We start from the raw sequence: 19636 nt of genomic DNA on the forward strand, positions 1-19636 counted from the left end.
TAAAATGAAGCCAGTGATGGCTGAAGATAATAGCTAGAAGTCAGAACCTGTGGCTCCTACATCTGGCCCCAGCATTTCCTTGCAGATCTGCTGTGTGACTTTGGACAAGTCACCACACGTTTCCTCATCTGTGACACTGAGTTAATAAAGTATCTAGCTTGTGTATGTGCATGAAAGAGGCCCAATTCTTTAATGTTTATAAGCATTTTGAGGTATTCAGATGATTTGCCAGCTCACTGGGGGCTCTCTCCTAAGAATGCCCTGCACCATTCAACTCTAAGCACCCTTACTTTAAATGCCCCCATCTGATCTCAGCTGTGTTCATGTCACACAGAGATGATTCTCAGACAGCCAGTACCCACGCAGGGCTTTATCACTCTGCCTATTCTGAATTTCACTCAACAGGCACAGGAGCTGGCACAGCCATGAGGTACTCCCAGCTGCTGACACAGTGAGGCATGGCTCTGCATAAGCTGTGCCTTCTAGGTGGCCCCAAGCAAAGCATTTTGCAGTAACTCTCTAGAGGTCACCAAGGTGTGCATAATTGTGGTAAGGGCCACATCTGAGAAACTCTCACACCAGATACAAAGACTTTTTTGGCCCCTGTTGCCTCCAAGAGAATCCAGGAGTAGCTGTAGAGTTCAAGAGTAAATCTAAACCACAAGCTTCCTTCACAAAAAGTGGATAAAAACCCCATTAGTAATGGAACCAGGCACCCTTGACCCCCATATCATAGCCTTGAGGTGATTCTTCCTAACCTGCCAGCAGCATGTTCATTTTGCCATAGCTAGATTTTTCCATCTCCCAGCCTTGGCAAAATTCTTAGTCCTTGAACCATCCAGGTTGGAAGAAAGACAAACTAGATCTGCACGTATGGTTTTACATACTGCAGAGTGTTATTGTCTGACCTCAGCAATAGACACAATCTTCCTTCGAGACCAAAGAAGGTAAAAAATATAAGACAAGAGGAAAACAACCTGAAAATTATTAGAGAAGAAAATATTCTCTCTTTCTTTTAAGAACAGATGCAGCAAATTCATCATACAGGCCCTCTAGCAAACCACCAAAAGGCCTGAAAGAAGAAACTTTAACCTCAGTAGAAAACAGGGAAAGGATATTAGATATCAGAGTAGTCAAAAGAAAAATTTAAAAATCCCTGCTGCTTGGTAGAACCCAAGCAGTCATTATCAGCTAAGCTGAAAACATTGCTGAAAAGCAGCCAAACCTCAGGCAAGCCTGGATTACCTCCAGCAACGAGGGAGGTGTCGAGTGCACAGATCCCTGAGGACAAACAAGGTTATGAGGGATGGGTCCTAATCCCCAGTGACAAAAGACATAAGTGTATCCAATGAGTGTCAATCACCAAAACAGGTAACCCAGGAACACAGAGCAGAACAGACTCAGGGCTGCCCAGAGGGGGGCGCAAGTGGGGCAATTTGCCCCAGGCCCCGGTCCCTGCAGGGGCCCCCACGAGAATATAGTATTCTCTAGTATTGCAAGTTTTTGTTGTTGTTTTTTTTAATGGAAGGGGCCCCTGAAGTTGCTTTTCCCCAGGCCCCCTGAATCCTCTGGGCAGCCCTGAACAGACTGCAGATAAAATAGTGTCAAATGTATGGCTGGAAATGTCCCCATCAACAGCCCAAGTATCATGAATAATTACTAAACAGCGTCGTGAATAGCACTGTCTTAGTAATTAAAAAAAGGAGCAGGGAGCATTGAAAAGAAAAATCAGTTAGTTACCTGAACACAGAAGATGAATAAATATAGGACCATCTAGAGGATTCCTACTAGCAAGATGGAACCAAGGGTGCCATCTCAGAAGTACACTCTTATCAAAACTCTCAAATAACGAGCACGGAAGCACTGAAGAAGTCAGGTTTCATTAAATCAAAGCAGTGACAGTGCAGGAATTGATAAGTCATAACTGCTGGCTTCGATGAAAAATCAGGTACAAGCCAAACAAGAACCAGCAGAGTCACACCACTAACACAAAGACAATTAACAATAAAATAATGACCAGAACAAAACAAACAAACAAACCACCATGTGCACTGTCCCCAGGAACGAAAATTAATATTGAAGTTTTCCTCAAAACAGAAGGCAGGGCCAACAGGCAATCCTATTTCCCTGAATGAGGATGAAGACCAGGAAAAGAGGAGGTTATTCACCCAGTGCAGTAACTGTAGTTCTTGAAAATGCATCCCGATGGATGCTCCATTTCAGAAACATGTGAACCCTCCCCTCTGTCCGCATGCACTTTCAATAGGAGATTTTCATTAGCAGTGTCTGTTCAGCCCACGCATGCGCTGTGGATATCCTCGTGCCCCATGCTGCCACTATACCAAGCTGCGCAGGTGAACTGCCATCAGTTCCTTCTCCATTGCGGAGTCTCAGAAGGAAACTCCGAAGCAGAAGAGAACCAGGGAGGGTAAAGGAGCACCCACAGGGATACACCTCTCGAAGAACTACAGTTACTGCACAGGGTGAGTACTCTCTCTTTCAAGTAGCACCCTATGGTGCTCCACATCAGGTGACTCCCGAGCAGTAGCCCATCAAGACGGGGGAGCTTCAGAGTTGAGTCCATTACAGAGGAAAGAACTGCATCGTCAACTGCCACATCAGATCTGGAGGCATCGTCATCTAAAGCATAGTATTTGGAGAAGGCACATACTGAAGATCATGTAGCAGCTCTGCAAATCTCAGCAACTAGGGCATTTTTAAGTAGATCTACAGATGTACACTGTGACCTCACAGAGTGAGCTGACACGCCAGCAGCAGGAGATGTTGACCGTACAAGTTGAGATACATCCAGAAATCCATTTTGATAGCCTCTGGGTAGAAATAGCAGAGCCTTTTGATCTGTCTGCAAATGGAACAAACCGTGTAGGGGATTTATGAAATGGTTTAATCCTACGTAGACAGAAAGATAACATCCTTCTGACATCTAGAGTATGGAGTGCAATCTGCACACTGAACATGGTGGTTTCTGAACAAAAACTACCAGGTAACTGATCCGATTCACATGAAACTTAGAAGACACTTTAGAAAGGAACTGGGGATGCAGATCTAAGGAAACCTTATCCTTTGTAAAAAACTGAAAGGAGGGTCCACCATTAAAGTGCCGATCTCTCCGCCTCTGCAGGCTGAGCTAATAACCACTAGGAAGGCTGTTATTGACAGATAAATTCGATAAGGAGCAGGTTACCATCAGTTCAAGGAATTTTCATGAGACTTTTGAGAACCAGATTAAAGTCCCAAACAGGGATAGGGACTTGCACTGGTGGAAAGAAATTTCCCAGACCTTTCATGAACCCAGCAGATGCAGCAAACAGGGAGAACCCCTCAATAGTGGTACGAAATGCTGTTATGGCTGTCAGAGGAACCTTGAGAGAATTAAGTGACAGCCATGTTTTCTTTAGCTGCACCGGATATTCCAGAACGAGCTGAAGTGGGGCAGACTGTGGGACAGTGTCTTGGAGTTCACACCAGTGACTAAATCTTCTCCACTTCTAAAGGTAAGTATTTCTGGTAGAATCTTTCTATTCTTTAAGAATAAGTGCCATATGTCTGGGGAACAGGAAGACTGTATTCTGCGACTCATCGAGGAGCCAGGTCTTGAGGCAAACAACACTTAAATTGGGATGTACCAATAGACTGGCATCCTGAGAGAGGATTTAAGAAGTGACTGGAAGATTTATCAGTGGACAAAGAGCTAGGAGCAACAGATAAGGAAACCACGCTTGCCTTGACTACACTGGGGTTATTAGAATGATTCTGCTCCTGGTTGATTTTGTTCAACACTGAGGATCAAAGGCATTGGGGGAAAACACATAAAACAGCTTCCCCATCCAAGGGAGTAAGAAGGGGAACTGGGACCTAAACTGCCCATTGAACGAAACAGTTGGCCTTTTTAGCTCGTAGCAGTTGCAAAGAGGTCCACATTTGGAAATCCCCAAATCTAAAAAATGCTGACCAGGACATGGGGGTTCAGTTCCCATATGTAGTCTTGGGGGAAAATACCTGCTGAGATCATTGGCCGTCAAACAGTTTGTCTGCCGGGAAGATACATTACTCCTATGCAATGTTTTATGCACCAGTTCCATAACCTTATCACTTCGATGCAGAGAAAGGGGGTCTCAGTCTTCCCTGCCAATTGATATAGAACATGTAGGCCACACTGTCAGTCATGACCCTGACAGATCTAGTTCTAGTGATGGTGTAGCAGGTCTTTTCCACTTCTAATAGCCACAATTTCCTATAAGGTCCAGGCATCAGAATCCAGCACTACGTGACATATTAGTGTCCCTCACATCATAACCAACTGTGGTTTGGCTGTTGTAATCATAAATTACATTCCATTTGTGCTACTTTCTTTAGCCCCACACTTGCTACCCTGTCAATTTACTCATGTATCTAAGGCAGACTAATCTAGTCATAATTCATGTTAGTTCTCTTTGGAGAGAGTGCCTTGTACACTCTGGACCTCATAACTGCTGCCTACCTAATATTCCTCGATGGGAGGGAATTATCCAGGGGCAGCCACTGGATGCTTTAAGTTCATTTAGTGCTGTGTGAGTGATGCAAAGTGAACTTGGCAGCCCAAAGAATCTGGTCTAGTGTATCTTAATGCATGTTAAGCTGCTACGGTAGCTTTATGAATGTAGCTTGCTAACATAATGAATAGCATTGGTCACTGCATTTGTTTTTAAAAAACTGGAAGTGTCTTGTCTACAATGTAGCATAGCTAACAGATGCCATTCCCTCTCAGGAGTCACTGGAATGTTGCTATGCACTTAAGTACACCAGCCCTGACTGGCTCTCACGCGCCAGCAAAGGAAGGTTTCAGCTTTAGCATTAGAGAAATCAGAATCAGAAAGTGTGTTTTCAAAAACTGCAACTGATAAAGGAGGATATTGATATAATAGGCATCACAGAAACCTGGTGGACTGAGAGCAATCAATGGGACACAATCATTCTGGGGTACAAAATATATCGGAAGGACAGAACAGGTCATGCAGGGGGAGGAGTGGCACTATATGTGAAAGAAAATGCAAATTCAAATGAAGTAAAAATCTTAAGCGAATCCACATGTTCCATAGAATCGCTATGGATAGAAATGTCATGCTCTAACAAAAATATAACATTAGGGATCTATTATCGACCACCTGACCAGGACAGTAGTAGTGACGATGAAATGCTAAGGGAAATTAGAGAGGCTATCAAAAGAACCCAATAATAGTGGGGGATTTCAATTATCCCCATATTGATTGGGAACATTTCACTTCAGGACAAAATGCAGAGATGACATTTCTCGATACTTTAAATGACTGCTTCATGGAGCAGCTGGTACAGGAACCCACAAGGGGAGAAGCAACTCTAGATTTAATCCTGAGTGGAGTGCAGGAGCTGGTCCAAGAGGTAACTATAGCAGGATCGCCTGGAAATAGTGACCATAATACAATAACATTCAACATTCCTGTGGGGGGAAGAACACCTCCACAGCCCAATACTGTGGCATTTAATTTCAAAAGGGGGAACTATACAAAAATGAGGGGGTTAGTTAAACAAAAGTTAAAAGGTACAGTGACTAAAGTGAAATCCCTGCAAGTTGCATGGGCCCTTTTTAAAGACACCATAATAGAGGCCCAACTTCAATGTATACTCCAAATTAAGAAACAGAGTAAAAGAACTAAAAAAGAGCCACTGTGGCTTAACAACCATGTAAAAGAAGCAGTGAGAGACAAAAAGACTTCCTTTAAAAAGTGGAAGTCAAATCCTAGTGAGGCAAATAGAAAGGAGCACAAACACTGCCAGCTTAAGTGCAAGAGTGTATTAAGAAAAGCCAAAGAGGAGTTTGAAGGACGACTAGCCAAAAACTCCAGAGGTAATAACAAAATGTTTTTAAAGTACATCAGAAGCAGGAAGCCTGCTAAACAACCAGTGGGGCCCCTTTATGATCAAAATACAAAAGGTGCACTTAAAGACGATAAAGTCATTGCGGAGAACAAGACAGTTACTCACCTTTGTAACTGTTGTTCTTCGAGATGTGTTGCTCATATCCATTCCAGTTAGGTGTGCGCGTGCCGCATGCACGTTCGTCGGAAGATTTTTACCCTAGCAACACTCGGTGGGTTGGCTGGGCACCCCCTGGAGTGGCGCCGCTATGGCGCCGGATATATACCCCTGCCGACCCAGCCACCCTTCAGTTCCTTCTTGCCGGCTACTCCGACAGAGGGGAAGGAGGGTGGGTTTGGAATGGATATGAGCAACACATCTCGAAGGACAACAGTTACAAAGGTGAGTAACCGTCTTTTCTTCTTCGAGTGCTTGCTCATATCCATTCCAGTTAGGTGATTCCCAAGCCTTATGTAGGTGGTGGGGTCGGAGTGAAATGTGGCAGAATGTAAACTGCTGAGCCAGAGGCTGCAGCATCTCTTGACTGTTGAACCAGAGCATAATGCGATGCAAGAGTATGGACCGAGGACCATGGAGCTGCGCGATAGATCTCGTGGGTAGGTACACGAGCCAGCAAGGCGGCAGATGAAGCCTGAGTCCTGGTAGAATGCACGGTGATGTGGCTTGGGGAAATGTGAGCCAAATCATAACAAGTGCGGGTGCACGTCATCACCCAAGATGAGATCATCTGAGAGGAAACAGGTAGGCCTTTCCTTCGGTCTGCTACTGCGACCAAGAGTTGGGGCGTTTTATGAAATGGTTTTGTCCGCTCAATATAAATGCGAGCGCTCTACAGACGTCCAGGGAGTGCAATTGTTGCCCCCATTGTGTTGAGTGTGGTTAACATGAAAGGCCGAAACCACCTTAGGGAGGAAAGCCGGGTGTGGTCGTAACTGCACCTTGTCTTTGTGAACATAGTGTACGGCGGAACCACCGTAAGAGCCCTGAGCTCGGAGACTCGTCTGGCCGATGTAATGGCTACGAGGAAAGCTGTCTTCCAAGACAGGTATAGCAGCGAGCAGGTTGCTAGCTGCTCGAATGGGGGAGACATAAGTCTGGTTAAAACCAGGCTGAGGTCCCAGGTTGGGGCTGGGTGGCGTACTTGAAGGTGTAAGCACTCCAAGCCCTTGAGGAACCTCGAAATCATAGAGTGTGAGAACACGGAACGACCACCTTAGCCTGGGTGGAAGGTAGAGATGACTGCCAAGTGTACCCTCAGCGATGACACCGCTAGGCCCTGCTGTTGTAGGCCAGAGGGTAGTCCAAAATAGAGGGGATGGAGACCTCAGTAGGAGTAAGATCAAGAGGTTCGCACCTGTAGGAGAAACGCTATGACTCGGCCAGGTACGTTGACCAGGTGGAAGGCTTCCTGCTACCCCGGTTTAGTCACGCAGCAGCCACACCGTAAGGTGAAGAGACTGCAGGTCTGGGTGGCGAAGCCTGCCGTGGTCCTGAGTTATGAGGTCTGGGTGGAGTGGCAGGGCAATTGGGTTGGCTATTGACAGGTCGAGCAACATGGTGTATCAGTGCTGCCTGGACCACGCTGGAGTGATCATGATGATGCGCGCCCTGCCCCTGCAAAGTTTGAGCAGGACCCAATAAGCCAGGGTGAACGGTGGGAAGGCATAAAGGAGTTGGCCCTTCCACGACATGAGGAAAGCGTCCGAGATCGATCCCGGGGAGAGACCTTGGAAGGAGCAGAACCTCGGACATTTCCTGTTCTCGCGGTAAGCGAACAGGTCTATGTGGGGAAAAATCCCCACTTCTGGCAACAGAATGCATCACATCGGGGCAGAGTGACTACTCGTGAGACAGGAAAGACCTGCTGAGTCGAAGCGCCAAGGCGTTCCGAACGTCTGGGAGAAGGGACGCTACCAGATTTATCGAGTGGGCTATGCCAAAGTCCCAGAGATGGATGGCCTCCTGACAAAAGGAGGAGGACCATGTCCCTCCCTGGTTGTTTATGTAGATCATGGCCGTTGTGTTGGCTGTAAACACTGAGACACCACGGCCTCGCAGCTGCTGCTGGAACCCCTGGCACGCCAGGCTGACTGCTCTTATTTTTGGACATTGATGTGGAACGCCAGCTCCTGAGAAGACCAAAGGCCTTAAGCTCAAAGGTGACGAAGGTGAGCACCCGAGCCGAGAGATGACGCATCTGTCGTCAGGGACAGTGAGGGCTGGGGCGGATGGAATGGCATCCCTGCCCACACCAGGGAGGGAGTTAGCCACCATTCTAGGGAGCCTAGGATACTCGAGGGAATGGTGACTATTGTGACCATTGGGTCCCTGTCCAGGCGGTACGCCGATTTGAGTCAAAATTGGAGAGGACAGAGGCGGAGCTTGGCGTGTTTGGTTACAAACTTGCAGGCAGCCATGGGACCCAGGAGACCGAGACAAGTGCAAGCCGAGGTCGTTGGGAAAGTCTGCAGACCTCAGATGACTGTTGCCATCGCCTGAAACCGCAGCTGTGGTAAGCAGGCTCCGGCTAGGTCGGAGTCCAGGATAGCTCCTAGGAAGTCTAACCTCTGCGTGGGAACCAGAGTGGATGTTTCTATAGTTATCATCAGGCCTAGATGTGTGAATAGGTCATTGACGATGCCCACATGCTGAGTGACTTGTGTCTCGGAGTCTCCTCGGATAAGCCAATCGTCCAGATATGGAAAACGTATATCCGACATTGGTGGAGGTGGGTGGCGACTACAGCCATACATTTGGTTAATACCTGTGGGGCTGCAGAAAGGTCAAACAGCAGGACCGTAAACTGGAAGTACTGACGGTTGGCTAGAAGCGGAGGTATCTCCTGTGCGGAGGGAAGATGCCGATGTGAAAGTACGTGTCCTTCATATCGAGGGCAGCATACCAGTCTCCAGGATCCAAGGACGGGATAATGGTTCCCAGGGATATCATGCGGAACTTCAACCTTATCATAAACTGATTGAGTCCTCGCAGGTCTAGGATAGATCTGAGACCTCCGTACGAGTTGGGGATTAGGGAATAATGGGAGTAAAACCCCTTGCCCCTTTCATCCATCGGCGTCTGCACCTCTTGTAAGATGAATTGCTCTTGAGAGGGGTCCCTGAAGACGGACAGGACTGGAACAAATTGAAGGTGGCACCCATACTCCACCATGTGTAGGAGCCAGCGATCTGAAGTTAACTGGGACCATGCCAAGAGGAAGTAGGAGTGGGATCCCGCCTGTAACTGGTACGCCGCTCTCGGGCGCACCTTCGCAAGTTCGTCTTTGGTCCCGGTGGTGATTGCGAGGGACCTCGATTTTAGCCCTCTAGGGGTCCTGACAGTTGTTTGCGACCACCTCGGCTGCACCGTCTGCCAAAGTCCTGTCTGTGGCTAGGCACAGAGTACGGCGGTGTGGCTGGGGACGGAAAGGCCTGCGTTAGGTAGTCGGCGTATGCACGCTGAGAGAGCGCATTAGGACCCTGTTGTCCTTCAGGCTTTCCAGCCTGGGGTTGTCTTCGCTGCGAAGAGGCCTTTACCATCAAATGGTAAGTCGTGAATGGTATACTGCCGCTCCGGCCAGAGGTTTGAAACCTGAAGCCATGAGATGCTCCTCATGGTAACACCCGATGTCAGAGCCCTGGCTGCTGAGTCTGCTGCATCCAGCGAGGCCTGGAGGGAAGCTCTGGCCACCTTTTTTCCTTCCTCCAAGAGGGCAGTGAACTCTTGGCGGGAGTCTTGAGGGAGAAGCTCCATAAACTTATCCACCGTCACCCAGGTGTTATAATGATATGGGCTAAGCAAGGCTTGTTGATTTGCCACGCAGAGCTATAAGGCCCCTGCAGAGTACACCTTGCAGCTGAGTAGGGTCATTCGCCTAGCCTCCTTTGATTTCGGGGATGGCGCCTGCTGGCCATCCATTCCCTTTCCTTAACAGACTGAACGACTAGTGAGCAGGGAGGAGGACGGACGTACAAGTAGTCGTACCCCCCACAGAGTATCGACATTAGCCTGGATGGTCCGAATAAACGGGCAGGGCCCCTCTAGTGGGGCAACCGCCGATAGAATGTCCACTACCGGGTCCCCTACCTCCAGGACCTCCTCCACCTGGATGTTCATATAGAGTGCTACCCTCCTTAGGAGGTCCTGATGGGCTCTCAGGTTGTTGGTGGGCACATCAGAATCGTGGTCCTGAGCATAAGAGCTGTCCGCATGGGATGACACTGATGCGTGTCCGGATGGCCATGGAGGTGCTGAAAAATCGTAGTCAGAGTCTCTGACTCTACCGGACCTTGCCCAACTCGGCACCGGGGACCGGTACTGGGAGGCGTACCGGTACCTGGAACAAGATCTGGACCTGCAACCAGAGCGGTGCCGGGAGGTCGACCGAGATCTTGAGGCTCGATGTCGGGAGCGGCTATGGGAGTCACGGTGCCTGTTGCTGGAACGGTGCTGAGAGTAGCGGGTCGGCGAACGGGACACCGACCGGTGCGGCAATGCGACCGGTACCGAGGACGAGAACAGCATCGGGACTGCAAGTGGCATCGGGAGGGGGAGTGCCGACAGGACCTGGAGCGTCTGCGGGACCGTGATCATGAACGGTGCAGCTCTGCTGTGCCGACAGAGGATGGTCGTATCAAGGAAGGCTTGCCAAGAGACTATTACCCGCATCGGCGGTGCCGGGGATTGAGGCAGCATCTACTCTGTCATGGCAATGAGATCCCTCGCCTCTGGGAATGTCTCCGGTGTGGAGGGAACAGTAAGCTCAACTACAGCGCATACCTGGGAGCTGTCAGGCACCGGATTCAATGGTGCTCGTGGGACCGGGATCGACAGTGCCGACGTCATCAGTGACTCGGCAGGTGTCGGTACCAGGCGATCCAACTTAGACAGGCGCTCTGGCTGCGGTGCAGTTGGCATGGAAGCAGCAGGAGCAGTAAGCTCAACCATGGCACACGCCGGGGAGCAGTCAGGCACTGGATTCGACAGCCCTTGCGGGACAGGAATCAATGTTGCTGACGTCATAGGTGCCTCAGCAGGTGTTGGTGCCAGGCGATCCGATGTGGACGAGCTCTCTGGCTGCGGCACAGTTGGCACAGAAGCAGCAGGAGCAGGGAGCTCAACCACGGTGAGCTGTCAGGCACTGGATTTGACGGCCCCGTGCGACCGGAATCGACTGTGCTGACGTCATCGGTGCCTCTGCCGGTGTCGGTGCCAGGCAATCCGACTTACACGAGCTCTCTGGCTGCGGTGCAGTTGGCACGGAAGCAGCAGGAGCAGGGAGCTCAACCATGGCGCGCGCCGGGGAGCTGTCAGGCACTGGATTTGACGGCCCCGTGCGACCGGAATCGACTGTGCTGACGTCATCGGTGCCTCTGCCGGTGTCGGTGCCAGGCAATCCGACTTACACGAGCTCTCTGGCTGCGGTGCAGTTGGCATGGAAGCAGCAGGAGCAGGGAGCTCAACCATGGCGCATGCCGGGGAGCTGTCAGGCACTGGCAGGAGGAGTCATGGGCTTTCTCGACCTCGGAGAGAGGGAGCGATGCTGAGTTGACTTCGGTGCCGGCGACGGCTGGTGCCGAGAGGCCTTGGCAGTGCCGGCAGGGTCCGGTGCCGGGGAGGCACTTCTGTCCGCCAATTGACCAGTGCTCGGTGCCGAAGGTGGAGGGGTAAGAGAAAGTCCCACTCCATTTTGTTCTTGGCTTAAAAGCCTTGCAAATGGGGCACTTAGCTGTGAAGTGCAATTCCCCGAGGCACCTCAAACAGGAGTCGTGCGGATCTCCTGTTGGCATCGGCTTGTGGCAGGCTGAGCACAGTTTAAAACCCAGTGAGCCGGGCATGGGCTCCGGCACTGGGTGTATAAAAGGATTATAACTATATAACTATATACACAAGAACTACGAGTCCTAGGGAAGTGGAGGACAGGTAAGCCGCGCTCCACTGTTCCAACGACCGACACGGGCAGTAAGAAGGAACTGAAGGGTGGCTGGGTTGGCTGGGGTATATATCCGGCGCCATAGCGGCGCCACTCCAGGGGGCGCCCAGCCAACCCACCGAGTGTTGCTAGGGTAAAAATCTTCCGATGAACGTGCATGCAGCGTGCGCACACTTAACTGGAATGGATATGAGCAAGCACTCGAAGAAGAATAAATGGATTCTTTGCTTCAGTCTTCACGGCTGAGGATGTTAAGGAGATTCCCAAACCTGAACTGGCTTTTGTAGGTGACAAATCTGAGGAACTGTCACAGACTGAAGTGACACTAGAGGAGGTTTTGGAATTAATTGATAAACTCAACATTAACAAGTCACTGGGACCAGATGGCATTCACCCAAGAGTTCTGAAAGAACTCAAATATGAAGTTGTGGAACTATTAACTAAGGTCTGTAACCTGTCCTTTAAATCGGCTTTGGTACCCAATGACTGGAAGTTAGCTAATGTAACGCCAATATTTAAAAAGGGCTGTAGACGTGATCCCGGCAATTACAGACCAGTAAGTCTAACATCGGTACCGGGCAAATTAGTCAAAACAATAGTTAAGAATAAAATTGTCAGACACATAGAAAAACAAACTGTTGAGCAATAATCAACATGGTTTCTGTAAAGGGAAATCATGTCTTACTAATCTATTAGAGTTCTTTGAAGGGGTCAACAAACATGTGGACAAGGGGGATCCAGTGGACATAGTGTACTTAGATTTCCAGTAAGCCTTTGACAAGGTCCCTCACCAAAGGCTGTTACGTAAATTAAGCTGTCATGGGATAAAAGGGAAGGTCCTTTCATGGACTGAGAACTGGCTAAAAGATAGGGAACCAAGGGTAGGATTTAATGGTAAATTCTCAGAATGGAGAGGGGTAACTAGTAGTGTTCCCCAAGGGTCAGTCCTAGGACCAATCCTATTCAATTTATTCATAAATGATCTGGAGAAAGGCGTAAACAGTGAGGCGGCAAAGTTTGCAGATGATACTAAACTACTCAAGATAGTTAAGACCAAAGCAGATTGTGAAGAACTTCAAAAAGATCTCACAAAACTAAGTGACTGGGCAACAAAATGGCAAATGAAATTTAATGTGAATAAATGTAAAGTGATGTACATTTGGAAAAAATAACCCCAACTATACATACAATATGTTGGGAGCTAATTTAGCTACAACGAGTCAGGAAAAAGATCTTGGAGTCATCTTGGATAGTTCTCTGAAGATGTCCACGCAGTGTACAGAGGCGGTCAAAAAAGCAAACAAGATGTTAGGAATCATTAAAAAGGTGACAGAGAATAAGACTGAGAATATATTATTGCCCTTATAGAAATCCATGGTACGCCCATATCTCGAATACTGTGTACAGATGTAGTCTCCTCACCTCAAAAAAGATATTCTAGCATTAGAAAAGGTTCAGAAAAGGGCAACTAAAATGATTAGAGGTTTGGAGAGGGTCCCATATGAGGAAAGATTAAAGAGGCTAGGCCTCTTCAGCTTGGAAAAGAGGAGACTAAGGGGGGATATGATAGAGGTATATAAAATCATGAGTGATGTTGAGAAAGTGGATAAGGAAAAGTTATTTACTTATTCCCATAATACAAGAACTAGGGGTCACCAAATGAAATTAAGAGGTAGCAGGTTTAAAACAAATAAAAGGAAGTTCTTCTTTACACAGTGCACAGTCAACTTATGGAACTCCTTACCTGAGGAGGTTGTGAAGGCTGGGACTATAACAATGTTTAAAAGGGAAATGGATAAATTCATGGTGGCTAAGTCCATAAATGGCTATTAGCCAGGAAGAGTAAAGAATGGTGTCCCTAGCTCCGTTCATCAGAGAATAGAGATGGATGGCAGGAGAGAGATCACTTGATCATTGCCTGTTAGGTTCACTCCCTCTGGGGCACCTGGCATTGGCCACTGTCGGTAGACAGATACTGGGCTAGATGGACCTTTGGTCTGACCCGTTAAGGCTGTTCTTATGTTCTTAACCACATGTGTAAAAGCCAAGTGTGTTTCAAATGACATTTCCTTCTCCAGCCACAGCACAGTCTACCAAGCGGTGCCCATAGATTTCCTCTCAGCAGAGGCAGAGTCTTATCTGTGTGTGAGCCCGAGTGAGACTTTCCACAATCAAGTAAGTGCAGAGTGCCTTTCAATTACATTCACCAGGCAATTAGGCAAATTAGATTTGCACATGAGATAGTAACTAAAACAACAAGAAAGAGACCCTAAAGAAAAACAGATTAATAAGCTCATGAATTATGCTGACTACTGGTACTTTGGATAGAGATGCAGAGTCCTCTTGATATTCACAGTGAGGCTACATTTGAGGATAACATTCTTTAGATTTTGTTTGCTGTGTAGTATGTGTATTTTAAAAGACTTGAGTCCAAGTGTGGTACAGAATTACAAGCCATACAAACAGGTCTTACGTCACTCGATCCATCTCCACTAAAAAAACAGGCACCTCTGTGGGGGGTACCCCTTCAAGATTAGTTTCTTTCTCACAACACACCTGACATTGGCTTAAGGCAGGGGTAGGCAACCTGTGGCATGTGTGCCAAAGTCGGCACGCGAGCTGATTTTCAGTGGCACTCACACTGCCCGGGTCCTGGCCACTGGTCTGGAGGGCTCTGCATTTTAATTTAATTTTAAATGAAGCTTCTTAAACATTTTTAAAACCTTATTTACTTTACAGACAACAATCATTTAGTTATATATTATAGATTTATAGAAAGAGACCTTCGAAAAACGTTAAAATGTATTACTGGCACGGGAAACCTTAAATTAGAGTGAATAAATGAAGACTCAGCACACCACTTCTGAAAGGTTGCCAACTCCTGGCTTAAGGTATTACTTTTCAAAAGGAACTTGAGCAGATTCTAACTACTTGATTTTACTCCTTTTACCCAAAGACCCATCCCAGCTCAGACTGAACAAGCCACCGATTCTGTTCCTTCTTGTGTCTATCAACAAAATTATTTATTATATTCTAATGAGTTACATCTGTGCAAACTTACTGAAGGGACTGGGACTGCACAAGTGCCACTGAGGGCATAAATTAGAAGACAACGGGCTTGCTTGGGTGCTGCTGAAGAGATCATTAAACCCTCAGCAGCTTTATTACTGGTGATTATGTGCAAAGTGGAAATAACCCAGCTCAACCCTCAAAACTTAGGCCTTGTCTACACTGCCACTTTACAGCACTGAAACTTTCTCGCTTAAGGGCACGAAAAAACATCCCTCTGAGTGATGCAAGTTTCAGCGCTGTAAAGTGGCAGTGGAGACAGTGTACCAGCACTGGTAGCTGGGCTCCCAGCATTGGTAGCTACTCCCCTCGTGGGGGTGGGGTTTTACAGCCACATTAAAGCACTGCTGCAGCTTTAACATTGGTCAGAAGACATACCCCCAGACAACATTTGCAAACCTTGTCAACTGAGAACACTTGCTCTAGAAACCACTGAGATAACACAGTGCCCCCTGCTGCTATTTTCAGCAACATTCTTCAGAGAAGAGCCACAGTTCAAGCATACTACACATTAAGTAATAAGCACACTGATGTGGCAGCTTTTTGGTGACCTACGCATGGATTTTGATTCTAGAAGCTTTGATGCTGGAGCACAAACTGTGGGAGTGGGAGGGCGAGGGGCCAGAAGGGAGGAGGAAAGAATCATATTCGCTCAATCTCTTGTAACTATGCCATGAGCAGTGAATTTACATCAAACAGACTCGAGTAATATGTCACCATATTAATTTATATACTGGCAAGACAAGCGAGAACTCACTACAAGCTACATTCAAGCCCAACAATTATATTAAAGGGACTAGAAGTTAATTTTCTAAGCCGGGGCTAACTCATAAATGGACACCAAGGCCTCTGCCCCAATTCTGGACACTTTCAGTCCTTGGTGCCTCCTGCTTATTTAGGGATTACTTTACCACTTTTCCATTCCCTTAAATGCAAAGTTCGAGTAGAAAAACAGTTGCCTGATTTCCTCCCTCCTTCCCTGCCATTACTAATTAATCTCTCTTCAGAAGTCATGTGAAAATTCTTTCCATGTGCTGTCTTTGATAACAGCTTTTTACAATACATTTAAAAAAAAAAAGTCAGGGTGTTACTATTTCCTGGTGCACACACTTCCCCCTGAAGAGGTGATCTATTTTACTAATGACAGTAAATAGTAATTTTCAGAAAACAGAGATGCTGCTCCAACCTTCTCATCCCAAGGATCTTAAGCCAGTAATTTTTTTTAAGGGGAGTGTAAGACAGTGATCTGGGTAGAGTCCCTGGGAGAAAAAAAGACACATTAGTTATAGGAGTGAAAGACAGGGGAGACTGCTAAATGCACATAAGATTAAGCAGCACCATAGCAGCAGAATCAGAAGGTTATACCAACAGCAGGGAGAAGGTCACTGGAATAATCCCCAGCTCATCTGCTGCTGAAAAGAATCTGCAGGTTTTCAGGATAGTAACATTAGGTAAAGCAGCTTCTTTTGAAAGAGAGTGATATAGTAGGTAGGCTCCTTCCATATCACAGGCACTTTCAGTAAACACCATATGGTCTGATCATTTAATTGGGGAGAAGAAACCCCTTAAATTTGGGATTTGACTTTGTAGGTTTAATAAAAGTCTGAAGAAAGCTGCTGGGGATATTTACCAACCTCAGATGTTTCTGACACATTTTCTAACCTCCAATTTATCTATAACGATCCAATCCTCCCTTGCAGAACATCTACTACTGTCAAACTCCAAAGAAGCTGCCCCATCGTAAATGCAAAACCAACTGTGTACAACACTGAAATGCTCAGCCTGTATTCCCACCTTCCAGAGACAGAGACATCTTTATCATACAATTTTTGAGGCCCTGGATTAGACAGCAAATCTCAAAAAGAATCCAAGGAAGAATTGGAGACAAACAAAGCTGTCAGAGATGTCTTCTGGAGGATCATGGGCCACTTCCTATCCTTTTAAGGAACTGCACTTCTCAGCTCATCTGCCAATGCTAGAATGGCCCTGGAGAAGCAGGTACGTGTGATAAGTGCCTTAAGGACTGATTCTGAGGCCTCATAATTTCATCAGATGAGTCTACTCTCTTATCTGGTGGTTCCTTGGGCAGAAATCACCCCTTCCATAGGGATCACTGTAGCATTGAACACAGATACAATTCTGAAGGCAGATGCTGCAATAGTAACAAAATCTCATTTTTTTAATCAAAGAGAACAGTCTATCCAGCCCCTTTACCTTAGCTGGGCATTATCCTACTCCTTTGATAAGATCATCCAGCAAGCGATGAAGGGGAATGCAAATCTCCTTGGATTTGGAAAGAAAGCACTTCTGGTGACTTGGCCAGCCCTACCACTCTGTTCTGGATCCCTCTGCCAATGGAGGTTGGATCCCAAGCATAGGCAGGAACTTGCTGAACCTCGCCTCAAACAACTGGGGATGAGGGGAATAGTCTATTCAGAGCTCCGTCCTTCTGATCAGATCTGGACAGCTTTCCTATGTCTTGAGAGAAGATGGAAGGCTATGAAGCTCTATGACCTTTTTTAGAACGTCTGGATTTTTTTGACTTGTGTTAATGGGAGTCCTCCTTGACTTCCGGTTTCTCTTTACCAGTGAGTCAAACAGAGGAATTTCACTTTAGACAAGCATTTTAGGGGCTCTAAGGCAATCAGTTCAGTCTTTGGAGGCTGTTTGCTCATAGTGGAAACCAGAGCAGGTTGGCTGGTTTCCTCCCACACGTGAATATTTAAGTGGTTTGACGGAGACCCACAGGTATCCACCGCAGGGAAAGGCAAAGGAATGATAGCAAGTTGCAATAGCTGGAAATAAGGGCATGTGGGGTAGGATGTCACATACATTGCTGCAGGGGTGCTGCAACAATTTGTATAGTGGGGGTGCTGAGAGCCATTGAACTAAACTGTAAACTCTGTATATGATGGAAACCACTTCAAGCCAGGGGCTGCTGCAGCACCCCCAGCACTCGTTGTTCCAGCACCCATGCATTGCTGCCACCCAAGAGAAAGAGAGACCTTCTTCATAACCTCCTGGAGAATGTGTAGCTGACTGTAACGGAGAGAGGGGCCAAGCATTTAAACTAAGGTGGAAGGGCTGGAACAGCCCACTTGCCCTGCCAGGAGACTTGAAACCCTAAAGGGAGAATTGATTCCATGAGGCTACTCCTCTGCAAAGCCCACTAGAGAGAGCAGAGGCCTCAGTGGGGAACTGCTTTGCAACCCTTCCCCACTGCAGCTGCTGCTGAGAACTGAGATGTTGGCTGCACGGTCTCCTGAACTGGCAAAGGCACCACTGCTGCCTGCTATTATACTGCTAAATCTCTTGAGAAGAGTTGGGGAGCAGAAAAGCGTCTGAGCTGGATGGCTGCTTCTACAGCTAGAAACTTGTCTGGCCTGAACACCAACTGCGGGGTTGGACCTGTTCCTCTTAAAGCACCGCAGAGAGATCTACCTGCCCCATCCCCTGCATGCCAGAGCTTTTCCATCTCAACTCTGCCCAGCCCTCTTCCCTTGCTTCGCCATTTTGTCCATTCTGACAGGAAGGCAGGGGAGGGAAACAACAGCCACAGTGTCCCAGAAAGCTCAGCTCCCACTGAATTTGGTTCCAATGTCAGAATTTGGTAGGGGACCAAGCTGAGGATAAAGTTAATTTATCTTTTAAAAAAAAAAAGAGAGAGAGAAGAAAATAAATAAAGGAAAACTTGCTAAAAAGACACTAATCTGCTACTAGGGCTTCTTTTGAGGCAGAGAATGCTGGGCTATTCTCCAGCAGGGCAGTCTCTAGCCCCTGCACTGCAAAGGTCTGACCTCTCTCCAAGTGCTAAGGAGAAGGATAACCAGTTGTTTAGGCTGCTGGACACCAGTGGGGAATAAAACCAGGAATTCTAACATCCCTAGGAGGTAGGGAAGTCTTATCAGCATTTTACAGGAGAGGTAAACACAGCACTTGACAGGTTAGCTTTCCCAAGGTCACACAAGTCAGTGGCAGAGCCAGGAATAGAACACAGGAGCCCCTCTCCCAGTCAGCTGTTAACTACCAGCCCACTCTGTTACCTTAATATAGTGGCAGAATGTGTGTTCATAACACAAATTGCCCAGTTTTCATAAGTAGTCACCTAAATTGCATAACAAGCATTTAGGTGCACACAGGTAAGTGGCGGCTAAGTGCCACTGTGTGTGTGAAAATGCAGGATTTGTATGTGCAATTTAGACAAGGTCTTTTGAAAATTGGTCTCATAATATATAATGGCTGGGGTTTACATGAGCCTAATAGGCTTCCTCCTTCAGTCAGCACCAATGGAAAAAGCATCTGTGTTTGAACCATTCAATGACTGGTGTCAATCTTCCCCACAGCAGCCTGCTACCCAAGGTACAGCTCCACCACTCAGTGCTCTGGAGAACAGGGCAACTGAAATTAGTTGGTCACCCAGAAGTAACCTCTTCAGAACCCAGTGAATTACAATGCCACAGTTCAAGTGGATGTATTTCCATCTGGAAAACTACTGTAAGTATATTCAAAATCTTGCATTATCCTTTCATCCAGTTCTCTATGAAAGTAGTTTCCTAATCCTTGTTCAAAAGTATAAAAGTTGCTCTGTCCCACATGGAATTATAGCACTGGCCATAGTTATCTGTACTGACACTGTTCTAGCTTCCTAAATGCCTTTCAAGGTTCAGTTCTGCTCTAAAAAGGGACAATGTAAACCAAAAAAATTACCCTTTTATTCCA

General features: G+C 47.1%; 1 protein-coding gene and 1 long non-coding RNA gene across 7 annotated transcripts in view; one reads left to right on the top strand and one right to left on the bottom strand.

Annotated features, from left to right (window-relative positions):
• The window catches only part of CBFA2T2 (CBFA2/RUNX1 partner transcriptional co-repressor 2), a 108700-nt gene that overhangs the window by 48258 nt on the left and 40806 nt on the right, over positions 1 to 19636 (bottom strand). The gene's annotated exons all lie outside the window — the stretch shown is intronic.
• LOC115634943 lies at positions 3318 to 19405 on the top strand. 2 transcript variants are annotated; one of them, XR_003996477.1, is made up of 4 exons: positions 3318 to 3515; positions 13927 to 14023; positions 16618 to 16915; positions 19261 to 19405. It is a non-coding gene; the product is annotated as an uncharacterized LOC115634943 (long non-coding RNA). The 2 variants fall into 2 exon arrangements; XR_003996478.1 differs by having other exon boundaries at positions 19264 to 19282.

This window comes from Gopherus evgoodei, chromosome 14 (assembly GCF_007399415.2).
Source record: "Gopherus evgoodei ecotype Sinaloan lineage chromosome 14, rGopEvg1_v1.p, whole genome shotgun sequence".
In the NCBI taxonomy this organism is placed as follows: Eukaryota; Metazoa; Chordata; order Testudines; family Testudinidae; genus Gopherus; species Gopherus evgoodei.